At 35.7% G+C, this 16,264-nt stretch overlaps 1 protein-coding gene across 4 annotated transcripts in view; it reads right to left on the bottom strand.

The window, feature by feature from the left end:
- Nucleotides 1-16,264, bottom strand: part of cald1a (caldesmon 1a) — a 91,692-nt gene that overhangs the window by 58,662 nt on the left and 16,766 nt on the right. The gene's annotated exons all lie outside the window — the stretch shown is intronic.

Raw genomic sequence — 16,264 nt, 5'->3', positions numbered from 1 at the left:
TACACAAACACGACTCACCTGCCTCCTGATTATAAGACACTGCAGGTATGCCAGCTATGTGCTGCCTGACTTTCTACTTGGATTCAGTTGCTACAGAATGAACAACCCAGATATTTTTATTTCGTATTTCTTATTATTTAATTTGTTGTAGCATCATCCTATGCTACAAGAGCACTACAAATAGTACCAAAGAGATTTATTAATCTGATTCTGTTCAGTTTAGCTGCTTTTCACACATGCAGTAAAAAAAAAAAAAAACTTTGTCCGTAAATCAAACCAATACAGAAATAAACATAGACTACATTAGACTGAAGCATAGATTTTTGTTAATGTGCATGGTTAAATTAATAAAACAAAAACAAAACATTAAAATCAAGAGGCATTGGTGATGTTAGCAAACCAAACCAAAACAAAACAAGGTGAATTGGTGATGTAAGTGAACCAAATCAAAGCAAAAGCAAACAATCAAACAAAGACAGAAGGAGCTTGATTGGCAGCAAAACAAAACAAAGCAATGCAAAGCAAAGCAAAGCAAAGCAAAAGAAAAGGTGAGTTGATGTTAGTGAATCAAACCAAAGCAAAACAAACATTCATACAAACAAAAAAGGGGCTCGATTGCCAACAAAACAAACAAGATGATAGCTTGATTGTCAGCAAAAACAAAACAAAACAAGGTGATTTGGGGACGTTAGTGAACCAGACCAAAGCAAACAAACATTCAAACAAAGAAAAAAGGGGCTTAATTTTCAACAAAACAAATAAGGTGATTTGGTGATGTTAGTGAACCAAACCAAAGCAAAACAAACATTCAAACAAAGACAAAAGGAATGACTGTCAGCAAACCAAAGCAAAGCAAGGTGAATTGGTGATGTTAGTGAACCAAATCAAAGCAAATGCAAACAATCAAACAAAGACAGAAGGAGCTTGATTGGCAGCAAAACAAAGCAAAGCAAAGCAAAGCAAAGCAGGTGAGAGTTGATGTTAGTGAATCAAACCAAAGCAAAACAAACATTCAAACAAACAAAAAAGGGGCTCAATTGCCAACAAAACAAACAAAGTGATTTAGTGAACGAGATCAAAGCAAAACAAACATTCAAATAAACAAAAAAGGAGCTTGATTGTCAGCAAAAACAAAGCAAAACAAGGTGATTTGGGACGTTAGTAAACCAGACCAAAGCAAACAAACATTCAAACAAAGACAAAAGGGATTGACTGTCAGCAAACCAAAGCAAAACAAGGTGATTTGGTGATGTTAGTGAACCAGACCAAAGCAAAACAAACATTCAAACAAAGACAAAGAGGGTTTTATTGTCAACAAAACAAAACAACTTTTGTGATGTTAGTGAACCAAACCAAAACAAAACAAACAATTAAACAAACCAAAAAAAGGTCTCGTCGACAAAACAAGTTGATTTTCTGATTTTAGTGTACCAAACCAAAGCAAATCAAACAATCAAAACAAATCAAATCAACAAAATGATGTCGAAAAACCTAACAAAACAAAGAAAAAAAATGCGTTAAAGAAAAAAATAGTTGGAAAACAAACAAACAAACAAACAAACATACAAAAAATAAAAAAATAAATTAAATAAATAGTCTGTAAAACAAATGGCTTAAATGTTCCATTATTGATTGTACAGTAGCAGAGAACCTGCATATGCCAAGATGATTATGTGTGGTATTTTAACCCTCAATACTCCTTCCAATATACACTCAGTGGTCACTGAATGGCCAGAAATAAACCCTTGGGTAAATCTAATCCCCTTGTGCTGAAGCACAGAGAAATAAAGACATCAAAAGACAGTAATCTGGGAATGCAGGCCTGTATGAAACAAGCCTGAGCCAGGAGAATGAAATCCATACTTCTGCCTCTGTCTGCATCCGTGCTGACAAACCTACAGAGTTATGGGAGCGTTTGCTGCTTGCTGAGATGCGCAGGAAATTGAGAGCGCCAATAAAAGTGACTGGAGGCCAGCCGAAGTTGTCCCATAAAGCCAGCTGATTGATTGGGCGGCAGATCTCAGGACAGTGTCAGGACAGCGATGGCAAGCCTCCAGCATCAGATCTGGTTCATGTGCTATATAACAACTCAATGCCACGGGCCAACAATCCCGATTAACATAGTTGTGTTTATGCGCTGAAGGTCACACGACCTGCTGTGCTTCAGAAGCTTCAGAGGAAAACAAATGATGGTGCATTTTTCTTAACTTTTTAAGAGTGCAAAACCAAAAATGTTAATAATACTTGAGATCATTAATATTATTATTAAAATTCACACAAGTTTAAGTTTTGAAGGGTCAGAGGAAGAGAAATCACAAAGAAACTTTCTTTTGTCAGTGAATTTTTCATAAACCACATCCAGATGGGACATAGGGTGCGAATTAAGGGGAATTTGGGGGGTCCAACCTCCCTAAATAAAGCTAGGCAAAAGTCAGTCAAAACTAGGGTATATATAATTTCGTTTTTACATAGTCGACAGCATTTTCAAACAACTTTTAGCCTCGGAATGTAGATTACAAATTAGTCAGAGTGCCGTAAATGCATGCTTGCAAAGTCTCAGCTAATAGCAAATTTTAGTTTTGTATCTGTAGACTTCAAGACAATTTGTAAGCAAGACTATTCTGAATAATGTAAACCTACTGAAATTTCTTTGAAAACATCAGCCGCATTCAAAGCGACTGTATATTTTGTGCACAGCTAGAACTTCTCGTAAAAATTTATATGGTGATTTCAAAAATCACATGAAAAATGCTCGAGATCCAAACTACATTGTTAAAAATAAAACTTCCAAAAGAGGGTTTTCACTGTGATTAAAGAGCTCTTGTGGTTTTGCCAAAGAACCTTTCAGCAAATAGTAATTAAAATAACTAGTTTTTTTTTTAACCCAGGCTCATTATTAATATGTACCCCTGTATACATTTCTGGAGAGCGCGAAATACATCGCAGGAGGTACGTTTTGTTGCAGTTTTTGTTTACGAGAATCCACCAGAAGCCGCTGTGTACGCTTTTTCAGATCTCAAGTAGTCTACACGGAGGTAAGCGGTCAGCTGGTAGCGCGAAAAGGAACAGAAGCCGTCGGCGGCACCATACTGCTCCATAGCATTCATTTTAAAGTTGAAATGTAACCATACGTAGCTCCGGCTACATAATTCGCACTCTCCAGAAATGTATACGAGGGTACATTTTCACAATGAACCTGTGTTGATGTTTTAAGTACAAAGTACCATTTGTGCAATAGAAAGCTTTGGTGGATGTTAAAGGGCTCCTCAAAAGACAATTAGCTGGTAATTTACTCAACCTTAGGCCATCCAGGATATAGGATATAGCTTTAATTCAACATTAAAAAGATTTCTAGCTTAAAGCGTAGTACTTGCTTGTTCATAATTTGTAAGTCAATGGCTACCAGCTCTTTAAGTGACTCCTGATACATTGATTTGCCTATATATGCTGTATATCATCTATCTACTACTATGGTGTATATGTTCTACTGATGAAAATCACTAGAAAGTAAACGTTTTTAGGTGAACTTTGTATTTAAGATGCACCACAGAACCTTCAATAACTCACTCACTATACTTCAGCTTCATCCCTGATTTCTCAGGGGTCGCCACAGTGGAATGAACCACCAATAACCTTCAATCCCAGTAAAGAATCTTAATTTTTTAATAAGTGAAGGATAAAATATCATGGTAAACAAGGGCTCAAGTCTTTTAATATCAACAATGTCTAAGGTAAAGCCACATGGGACTTGATAGAAAGTGAGGTGCATTACTGACAAATGCTGTTTTGATTTGTTTGGTGATGTTTGGCATACTGAAGGCTGGTACCATATAACCAAAAGCTTAGATCTGACTCTCCGGTGCATCAGCACATTTGTGGCTGGAGGGCATTAGCGCAAAAGCAGGAGGAATGAGAGAGTAAATAAGAGAAGACACTGAGAGAGACAGAGACGGAGCGAGAAAAAGAGCAGGATGTGCCGCTATAAATCCAGGAGAGATTTTGGCAGGATGCGCAGCAACTGCTCTTCATGGCTGTCACTAGGAAAAAAAAGTTCTGAAAAGTATTAGAGAAATGAGGAGAGAGAAGAAAAGTTGGTTGGTACGGGTCGGACACATTTGACTGAATTTGTTGCTTATGATGAATCTCATGAGAGTAGAGTGTTTCATATTTGGAACTGCATTTACATCCTATCTTTACAAGTGTAATAGGTTAAATTGCTTGGAAACATTCTAATCATGCTGTACACTTTGACTATTAATGCAAATTTCTAATCATCCAATCACATTAGAGTAACTCAATGTGTTGACAAAGATGATCTGCTGTTCAAACAGAGCATCAGAATGGTCATGATTGGGGATTTAACTCTTTCACACATGCATTTCAAATACTTCAGCTGACTCACCTGGTGAGTTTTTACAAGACTAATCTGAACAATGTACTGTAAACCTGCTGAAATTTCTTTGAAAACATCAGCCACAATGAATTTCACTGTATAATTTGTGTACTGATAGTTTTCTGCAAATATTGACAAATGTCCCAATTGTATTGTGAAATAAATTATATTACTCAAATATGTGTAAGATCCTGTATTTTGCAGTTTAATCAGCTGATCATATTTAATCTATGATGGATGATAAGCATGGCAATGTTAATGCACTTTGCAGTGGTGAGATTAGCGCTGCTGGATTTACAACACATTAATTCATCAACTTCTCCCAAAAATACAAGAAAGTAAGTGGCTGTTTAACTGGAAGAACAATGAAGTAAACACATAATGTTTATGTTTATATATATATATATATATATATATATATATATATATAAATAAATAAATAAATAAATAAAGCTTTGTTAGTTCTTATTAGTTCTTAAGTGACTTCAACATGGCATGGTTGGTCAAGCCAGACAGGCTCCTAGTCTGAAAATTTTACAGAGAATGGTATGAAAAGGAATAAAACTGCAGTAAACAAACTGTCAGATTGGTTTGGGTTAATAGAAAGACAAATGTAACTCAAATAACACTAAGTTACAAGTGAAGCCTGCAGAAGAGCATCTCTGAACACACAACACCTCAAAACTTGAAGAAGACGAGCTCCAGCAGAAGAATAAAACACTGTCAGCAAAAACTGAAACTACAACTGCACAGTAGAAGATTAGGGAGAAGTTGTCTGATCTGATGAGTCTCGATTTCTGCTGCAACATTCAGATGCAGATGGTAGGGTCCAAATTTGGCATAAACAATGAACTGAAAGCATGGATGCACCTTGTATCAAAGTTTTACATCACATCAACCTGAGTATCATTGCCAACCGTGTCCATCCCTTCAAGATCACACCTGTGAGGCCATTTCCAGCAAAATAGCACACCATTTAACAGCTTAAATATTCTCTATAGGGTTTTGTTAACACAAGCATGAGTTCCTTAAACTCAAAGGATGATCACATGGACCAATATGGACCAAATTCTCTGAGGGATGTTTCCATAATAGTGCTGTCAAGACCAGCAGTTTCAAGGTAAACCACTCAAAAATTGCTTAATTGCTTAAAAACTTAATTGCTCTATGTTCAATCCACTTCAATTTGTAAAAACAAAACTTAATTCCTTCATTTTATCCAAACACAAAACGATTGTGTAGAACTCAGCATTTCTTTCAGTGCAAGGTCAATTTTCTGATGATTGGTATTACCATTTCAAATTTTAATTATCATCATTATCATTAGCAACTGTGATTGATTGTCACAATTTTTAAAACTCAAGGTAAATCATGCAACATTGCAATTAGCTGTAATGTAAATGCATCATTACATAGACAGTTAATGAATATACATTTATTTACACAGTTAAAGCACGTTATATTTCTTTGATCTAAAGCAGGCATGTCCAAGCTCGGTCCTGAAGGGCCGGTGTCCTGCAAAGTTTAGTTCCAACCCCAATCAGACACACCTGGGCTAGCTAATCAAGCACTTACTAGGCTTTCTAGAAACATCCGTGCAGGTGTGTTGAGGCAAGTTGGAGCTAAAATCTGCAGGACACCGGCCCTCCAGGACCGAGTTTGGACACCCCTGATCTAAAGCGTGCTGCACATTATTGAAAATACTGTGCTGAAGCTTGGCTTAAATTGAAAATGTAATTGCAATATCAGTCCGAAAAATCGCAATTAGATATGTTCGTCAAATAATTTTCATACAATTACACCTCAATTCCATAATCCTGCTGAATCCAAATCAGAAAAAAGATGATCAGGCGGACTGGGAGAGCATTTTCCACCGGGCCAAAGTTACAGGTAGTCAGGCCACATCTGATGCCATCTAAAAAAGCGAAGAGTGGCAGACTCACGGTGGCAGGCAAGATTGACCGCTGCTCCCTATCGCCAGTCCGCCGCTGAAGATGATAAATGTGTGTATAACTAATAAATGTATGCACTAAATTGAAAGCTTCAGCCAGATATATGTTAATGCAATGAGATGAATGTACAGCCATCCGGTCATTATCACAAAATAAACTCTTTCAGGATGACACCTTGACTTTTTGTGTGAGGATCCTGATAAGCAATTCAGGGTTTATTCTGCGATAATGACTGGCTGACAGTTCATTATTTTGAAGGGGGGAGGGAGGAAGGAGATCAAAAACTGAAGCGAGGGCAAAAATAGGCCTCAGTCATTGAATTTCCACTTGAGGTTGGAAAAGGAGATTCCTGCATTCCCAGACAATGGATTGCATTCCCCGACACGTCTGCATGTCCTGTGAATCACTCTGGGCCAGTGGGTCTACAGTTACCTGCTCAAACACTAAATATGTCCTAAGCCACTCAATTACACACAATGCCATGCAATTACAGGTGCTGGGATACAGAGTCCATGTCCATAGCTGTAATAAGTCAACATTATGCACAGCTCACCCTTTGAAGTATGACATAAAATATTTGGGGGGAAACAGATCAGCTGGGTATGCATATCACATTCACACATATATGACATATATTTAAATTTCCTTTAGAAGTGTATATACTTGACAAAGTGCATTTTATAAAAACATTTAATCATAATTTATTAAATAAATATTTATTAGTAAAAGTGGTATGCATAATTATACACTACATAATACATGCATATTTTATATATATATATATATATATATATATATATATATATATATATATATATATATATATATATATATATATATATATAAATAAATAAAATAATATTAATAAAATAATAATAATATTAATAAACAACAACAATATTATTATAGTTATATTATTATTATTATTATTATTATTATTATTATTATTATTATTATTATTAGATTGATATCTAAAGAATCCTGTGACTCTGAAGACTGAGTAATGAAGTTGAAAATTCATTTTTAAAATCACTGGAATAAATTATTAAATTAAATTATGAATTACGTTTGAACAGTTATTTTATAGTGAAATAACATTTCACAATTTTACTGTATTTTGGATGAAATAGATGCAGCCTTGGAGAGCAGGAGAAGCTTATTTTAATACATTTAAAAATCCTACTGACCCCAAACGTTTGACCAATAGTCTATATACATATATTATATAAGTATGCTATATACACACACATAATAGTTACAAATACAGTACATAACATTATATATAAAATCAATAGCAAAATATGGGTGAATAGCAATGATTAAACCACATACTTATTCTTACCTGCATTTATTAAAATAGGAATAAGCAATCATCATATATATATATATAAATAAATAAATAAATAAATAAATAAATAGAATTACACATATAAATATTATATATTATTTTTTGTTTGAACAAAAAGGAATATATGGAAAAAAACACAAATTTTGTTACACATTTCTTATTTTAATGCTTGAAACCCCTTTTTCACCCTTGACCCGTATACATACAGTAAAATATTACAAATTTTCAACACTAGAAAAATAAGATAATTAAAAAGAATAAATCACCCTGATTATTCACTTTTTTGCTCCAATACACACACAAAATGGAGTGCATAATGTGAATGCACAGGTTTAGCATGTTAAAAAAAGCTTTTCCTCTCCAGTTTTGAATGGGCAATTTTCAGAGGCATTAATTCATTAAACCCAAGGCCATTTATTTGTGCATAACAGCAGCTGTGCTCCTGGAAATGCATTTCAGGTGCAGAAACGCTTTCATGTTATGCATTTTAAAATGATGATTTTAAACGGTCCTCTCATGCACGTCCAACCAATCGCACCACTATCAGCTAGTTTCGGCATGCAAGGTCTTCAAAAAAAAAAAAAAAAAAAAGAATGAGCAAGAGGGAAAAGGCCAAACTGAGATGCTTGTACGGCATCAAACGTCTGCTGCCTATTGGCTTGGCTCCACATGACCAAATATGGTAGGAAAAAAGCTCTCTTTCCCGTAAGCAACACACACACATACACACACAGAAAAAAAAGAAGAAAAACCCAAGGGTTACACATGCTGTGCAGTCAGATAGAGCCCTCATATTCAAACACACTGACCACAGAGAGGGACTGAAAGATAACGCTAACAGCATCACACAAGACGAATGGCAAAACATACCTAGCATACGCACTAGCTGTCCCAAACCACATACAAAGCCTCTTCTACACTGTCCTCAAATTGCTGAGGAGAAAAAAAATCCCTCCCAGCATTTTTGTCCAAGATTGAGTGGTTTTCACGTCTCTTCTTACATAACTGCCAGAGACCAGAGTGGAAAAAAAAACATTCTAGTCCAAATATCCAACGTTTCAGCCACGAAGACGGCCGTGACGGTTTGATCGTATGGTGATGAGAATGAAATGGCAAAACTTCTTATCGTTTTCCATGACCTGTGCGAATCTCGAAAAGCATGCATGAAGACGCCTGCCAACGCTTAAGTGTTTAAGCTTTCCTTCATCTACGGATCTGATGAGCTCAGTGTGATGTCATGAGAGATAGTGTTTTAGAAAAGCCGTTGTGTACATTAGAGTAAGCTAAGCTACATCATATGTTGACATTTGAGCAATTCTCTCAGGATTTTCTCATCCTCGTTTGGTTCAGAAGCACTTTATAAATGGAACACAAAAGGAGGATTTCTGAGGAAAGCGCTGGCTCTTTTCCATATACTGTACAGTACAGTTGTTGTGTCAGGGAATCGAGTTTGAAAGCGCAACGGAAATGAAACGAGTCAGAAGAACCTGCTTTTTTTTGTTAAAGTTATTGTCATTTGCTGTGATTAAAAACCAGGTTTAGTCCACCAAATATTGATTCTGAAGTTTAAAATATTGGTAATGTGTTGTCTAAATATGTCGTCTTCAAACCGAACACCTTTTTAGAAGCAAATATGACTTTTTTTTTCTTAAATTGAAAGTATTTTTATTTATTTTCAGTAAGAAATGCGTTTTCTAATGCCTGAATATTTTTCTACTGAATTAAATATTAAAAACACACATAAATAAATACTAATAGTTTCTGTAACTTCCCAGCAAGCTTTTTGTTTTTAAAAGGTGTCTAATAGATGTCTAATAGACGTCTAAACAGTCGTCTTGGCTAAAACAAGGCTAAATTTGGGCTGTAAATGAAAATCTAACAGACATCATATAAAGTCTGTCTAATCTGTCTATTTGACCACTAGTCTAGTTTTGGCCTATTCTTAAGATGTCTATTAGATTTTCACTCAGAGCCCAAGTTTAGCCTTGTTTTAACCAAGCTGTCTATTAAACACAAAATTATTTGCCGGGTTTATGGTTAAACATTGCAAAAACGCCAGAAATCATGAGTGTTTTCAATTGTGTTTTTCAGATTGTGGTCAATAATAATGCTGATGCAACATTGCAGCTCTACTCAACACTATAAACTGTAAACCCAGAGAGTATTTTCAAGGGGCGCCTCAAAATTTGCCCCATATTGGTATAATTTAAATGAGCATTTGGAAACTAATCTCCTGAGCGAATGATACATTTTAAACGGCTGCCTGCTGCCACCTACTGCCATGATGCAACCGATCCGACCGTCATTTGACACAACCGTCCTAGTATACTTAAAGTGAGAACTAAACTTTTTGATACACAGAAATAATTAATACTCTGCAGGTTAAGCGTTTTTCATAACTGCACATTCAGCTAGAAAATAAATGTAAAAAGCTGATTTAATTGTTCGCTTGTCGAAGGTTTAACAAACATGCAATTTGCACTCAATTAGGAATAAGTCTACATGGGTGTTTGAATTGAGATCATTTAAATAATAATCATGCGGCTCTAATTTCTCGTCTACAACAATAACGCTGTTTTAATGATATGTGAGCTGACATTAAAGGCTGGTTTATACTTCTCCGTCGAGTGACCAGCGTGACCCATGGTGCCTGCGTAGTTGTGCAGTTATGCTTCTGCGTGCTGTTTGTGTTGCTCTGCAATAACACTTCCAAAACGCTAGCTGGCAGTAAGTTATGTTCCTCCATGTTGACTTTCTTCTCAGGTGTTTTGTTATTTCTGAACGCTACAAGTAGCTAAAACTCGCTTATTCAGAGGCAGGAACTGACGGACGTGCAACAACTTTAATCAGAAGGTAAACACAAAGCGCAAGTTTCCATCTGGAGCTCCTTCACGGGACATGACAGTTGTAAACAATTGCTCCATCGGGCTCGCGACTCTCATCACCGCTATCAAGCAGACCAATCACAGAGCTTGCTCTACGCATCGTTGCGACGTGTAGTTTCATTTCTTGGGAGGTGCACGTCAGCATCAGCGTCAGCCACGGCGAGGGCTATGCGACCACGCAAAAGCTGCTCCGGACCATACATGTAGAAGTATAAATCAGTCCTAAGAACATTTGAATCAATCTATCCATCTATCTATCCATCCATCCATCTATCTATCTATCTATCTATCTATCTATCTATCTATCTATCTATCTATCTATCTATCTATCTATCCATCTATCCATCTATCTATCTATCACATCATTGGTTCTCAAACATCAGTGCATCGGTTTTTATTTCAGAGCTACAGAGAAAAAACTGGTTGGTTCTGGCTTTTCTGGCATTAATTAATGCATTTTGATATGTGATATTTGGACAAACTCGGTATTCCCACAGCATCATAGTACTTTTTTTGTGGGTCAAGGAGGAGAAAACATCAGTCGTTGTCAAATACGAACAACATTCTGCAGTTGACAAAACATGAGGCCCTTATTCAGAAAACCACGTTCACTTTTTCTCATGGTATTACCAGAACCCAGCACAACCTATGCTGCATTTCTCCCATACACGTTACAGCTCGCTGGAACATTTAATGAAACATAAAAATGTATTTCTCATAAAGCTAAGAAGTTCCTGATGCGTCTTGTAAAACGTGTCTATCGAACTCTGCTCGTAAGAACGCCAAGAAGATTGAAAGAAACAATATGGGTAAAACTACCGGAGAGATTTAAGGCTGTTCAGCATCACTCTATGCTACCAATTAGGGATGCCAGTGCTTAATTGTTGATAATTCTCTAAATCAATACACCTTGTCAATAGTCTATTATGCATGGATGTCATTAATGTGCAGAGTTTTGAGGCGCATGTGCCTTAAATGCAAAACATGCAGCAGATTTGAGGGGAAAATGAAGCAAACGTGCATGAGTTTATTATATATATTAATTCATTTTAAAAAAAGTGCATTATTGGAATTATAAAAATGTGTTTCTGCAAGATGAGAAACCATTGTATACCTATAAGATGCACCTCAGAATGGCAGAAAACACAGACAATAGCAAACTCTGTGATGTGGTTTAAGGCAAAAATCACATGCCTTAGATGCGCATTAAGAAAATTGTTTTATAAATGTGTTTCCATTCAAAAAGTATCTGATTAACCTATTTCTCTGCATCCTGGAGTTTCCTTTAAAATAAAAAAAGTTTATCGCAGTATTCAAAATAGGCCTGCACAAGATATCCCAAAATGTTCATTAGTGCGATAATAGCATATGTAATGCACTGTTAATAATTTACTATAGAATTTACAGTAACTTACTGTAGATTCTACAGGAAATTTTTCTACAGGAAATGTATTTACAGTATTATATATATCTTTACTGTTAAATATTGCCATTTTCACAATGCAACTTTGAAATACAGTAACATACAGCATAACTGTCCAACAGTAAAATACAGCTCATATTACAGTTAAATAGTGTAGTTCACAACTTATTAACAGTGTAAAAGTATCGCAGGCAAGTGTGATTATTTACATTTATTTTATGCATTGGTTATCTGAATTTGACTAGTCCAAAGTGGCCTTACCATAGATATACACACTAGATATCACATACTGACTCTGAGCATCTGTGCACATTTGTACAGTGCTCCTAGGACAAAAGTCATTCAACCACACTAGCCAAGACAGTGTGATAAAGTGAAGATGCTGGACTTTAGCGCTGTGTACGGGTGAAGTAACGAGAAAACAAAGAAAACAAAGCACAAAGGAAGAACAATTCATAGGTAAGATTTTATTTTTACTATCTTTATCCCCGCCTTCCAAGTAGTTGCCGTTCTGCTATTGGCTAGAGCAGCCCACAGGTGAACCCTGAGCTGAAAGTAAACTCTAATGACAGGAGTCAAGACGAGAAAGGAAAATAACAACAGCCAATCAGAGTCTGAATATCTAATGAGGTTCACTCATTCATAGTGTTTTAAAGACTAAATGTTTGCATTTTTACAGTTTTTTAGTCTGAATTCGAATGAATTAGATCAGAAAAAGATCTTTTACACGATTATTTTAATATCATTAAATAAACGAATGATTTAAACAGGTGATAAAATATGGCATTTTTTAATTAGGAAATTCAATTCAATTCTAATTTGTAATCTGAAATGTAATATTGTACGAAATATCATCGCACTGCTCGACAACAGTGCATACTTTTCCAGCTTCGTGCATCTAAAATGTACACAGGAATTGGTGAAAGCAGACACATCTTGCAGTATTTAGCTTAATGGTTATTTAAATGATTGATTGTTAATTTGCACAATGGCTGATCATGGCAGTTTGTGGAACACCTCTAGTCACCACACACTGTATGTCACAACTTTTATGAGTGCAACATTTTCTTCCATCCTATTTTATTTAAAAAAACGCCATTTATTTATGTCTCTCAATCCCTGAACTGTGCAGAAACATTCACTCCCCGAGGAGAGTTATCGGCACCACGAGTGACATTTTTCCATCCAGTTCTCCATTCCATCAGTATTAATCTTCCTCAATGTGACCGTTTTACAGGCCAGAGAGCTCAGACAAAGGAATGTGCCTTTCTTCACTTTTAAAGAGTATTAATTGATGAGAAATTTGTGAAAAATGCAGGGCGTTGCATTCCTCCAGGGAGATAATAGCAGAAATAAGATTATGCCTCAGCCGGATGACCTCACTGGCAGGCATTACTCACGGATGCGCCGTTCGGGAGTTAAAAATGAGAGCAAGCCTGCAGAACCCATGCTCTGACGTTTAATATATGGTCACCAGAGGGAATGTCAATGTACGCCAATGAGATTTTAAGATGGAGTATTTACTAAAAACAACATGCTCTAGTCATTGCTATCAGTATATAAGCTAGAAATACATCAAACATATAAAAGCACTATTGATAATATTACCAAGTACTAGGGCTGCAACAACTAATCAATAAAATCAATAATCATCGATAATGAAGTTCGTTGTGGAGTTTGGATGTTCTCCCTGTGTTCGTGTGGGTTTGCTCCAATTTCCTCCAAAGTCCAAAGACATGCGATATAGGTGGATTGAATAAGCTAAATTGTCCGTAGTGTATGAGTGTGTGAATGAGTGTGTATGGGTGTTTCAAAATGGGTTGTGGCTGGAAGTCATCTGCTGCATAAAACATATGCTGGAATAGTTGGTGGTTCATTCCACTGTGGTGACCTCTGAAATAGAGACTAGGAAAATGAATGAATGAATTTTTCTTCTGGAGAAAGTCTTATTTGTTTTATTTCGGCTAGAATAAAAGTTGTTTTCTGATTTAAGGTCAATATTATTAGTCTCATTAAGAGATTTTGTTTTTCCGATTGTCTACAGAACAAACCATCGATACACAATGACTTGGCTAATTACCCTAACTTGCCTAAGTAGCCTAGTTAAGCCTTTAAATGTCACTTTAAGCTGAATACTAGTATCTTGAAAAACATCTAGCAAAATATTATGTACTGTCATCATGGCAAAGATAAAACAGATATTAGAAATGAGTTATTAAAACAATTATGTTTATGAGTATGTTGGAAAAAATCTTTCCGTTAAACAGAAATGAACATGATAAACATACAGGGGGGCTAATAATTCAGAAGGGTAAATAATTCTGAATTGAACTATCCATGTTCAGTGTATAAAATGTTGTAGTATGTGATTCCTGAGACGACACATTCCTGTGTGAGAGCAGAACCCTTTCCCGTGCCCCTCTCCGCTACCAGATCTCCCTCTTCTACGCATATTTCTGCTGGCTGTTATTATTAGCATGGTTCCAGGCCAGCGTTGTCAGGGGTCGAGCGCTGTGTGGCCCCACGGACACTCAAAAGACGGCAGCTCCATCTATAAAGATGCAAGTAAATCACACATGCAGACTGAAATTCAGTCATAAAGGCCACGTTGTCATTGTCTGGTAAATTCTCCATGCTATGTTTAGTGCCACAGGGCTGTGCAGTTCGTTCAGGAAAACCTCAAAAAATAAAATCTTTTTCAGTGTATCCATAACTGCCAGTTCCAAGAAAAATCTCTCTTTTTCTTCCCCTCTCGAACAAACACGCAGTCACTTATATTTACCCGGCTTTGGACAACTTTGTGAGCTTTATGATGAATTCCTCTATTTTAGTCAGGTGAAATATTGCCGCAGTTAAGCCTAGAAATGTTTGAGTGCAATCGCTCCGTCATGCAGCTCAACCCAATGTACTCTTCCATTCTACAGGCCTTTTAAGGCAGGGGAAAAAGTGCGTAAATCATTACCTCAGATTTCAACGTAAAGGACTCCTGCTGCATAATCTGTACATTCACAAGAAAAACAGGGATCTGGGGCAGGCATGAAATTGTAAATAATTGAATATTGGAGCTTTGGGGTCGTTTCGGGTTGCTGGGTTGAGAGTTCCTCATAATAATGGGCCAACTGGAAATGAGATTACGCCACAAAAGCCAATTATGTATATATATATATTATGTCATACTGTATTGTATCAAATTCATGTATTGTATGATAATGTATTCAAGTATTGATGTATTGGTTGCTAGGTTGAGAATTCCTCATCATAGCTAATGGACAAAATAGAAATGAGATTTCACCACAAAACCCAATCAGACATAATTTTATATCATACTATACTGAATCATACCATTTAATTTCATGTATCGTATCATATGATTTTACATATGATTTATTAATTTCATAATGTATTCAAGTGTTGATGTATTGGTTGCTAGGTTGAAAATTCCTCATCATAGTTAATGGGCAATCTGGAAATGCGATAACGCCACAAAACCTGATCAGATTCATTGTTGATTTCACATATTGATTTAATTTTATGCCATACTATGTTGAATCTTATCATTTAATTTCATGTATCGTATTGTATCGTATCATATATAATGTCAATGTATTTAAGTATTGAAGCATTGATTGCTAGGTTGAAAATTCCTCATTATAGCTAATGGGTAAACTGGAAATGCGATTAGGCCACAAAAACCCAGTCACATATAATTTTACGTCATACTGTATTAAATCGTATTTAATTTCATTGTATCGTATCATATTTCATAATGCATTCACGTATTGATGTATTGGTTGCTTGGTTGAAAATTCCTTATCATAGCTAATAGGCAAACTGAAAATGAGATTATGTCGAAAATCCAATCAGTTATAATTTTATGTCATACTATATTGAATTATCATTTAATTTCATGCATCGTATTGTATTGTATCGTATCGTATCGTATCGTATATAGTTCAAGTGTTGATGTATTGGTTGCTGGGTTGAAAATTTCTCATCATAGCTAAATGCAATTACACCACAGAAACCCAATTAGATATAATTTTATGTGATACAATATTGAACTGTATTATTTAATTATCAAATTGTATCGTATTCTATCATATAATATTTCATAATGTATTCAAGTACTGATGTATTGGTTGCTAGGTTGAAAATCCTCAAAGCTAATGGACCAAATATAAATGAGATTTTGCCACAAAACACAATTAGACATAATTTCATATCTATTGTATATTGAGTCTAACCACTTAATTTAATGTATTG

Source organism: Danio aesculapii, chromosome 4 (assembly GCF_903798145.1).
Source record: "Danio aesculapii chromosome 4, fDanAes4.1, whole genome shotgun sequence".
Taxonomy (NCBI): domain Eukaryota; kingdom Metazoa; phylum Chordata; class Actinopteri; order Cypriniformes; family Danionidae; genus Danio; species Danio aesculapii.
This window is presented reverse-complemented; position numbering and strand designations above follow the sequence as displayed.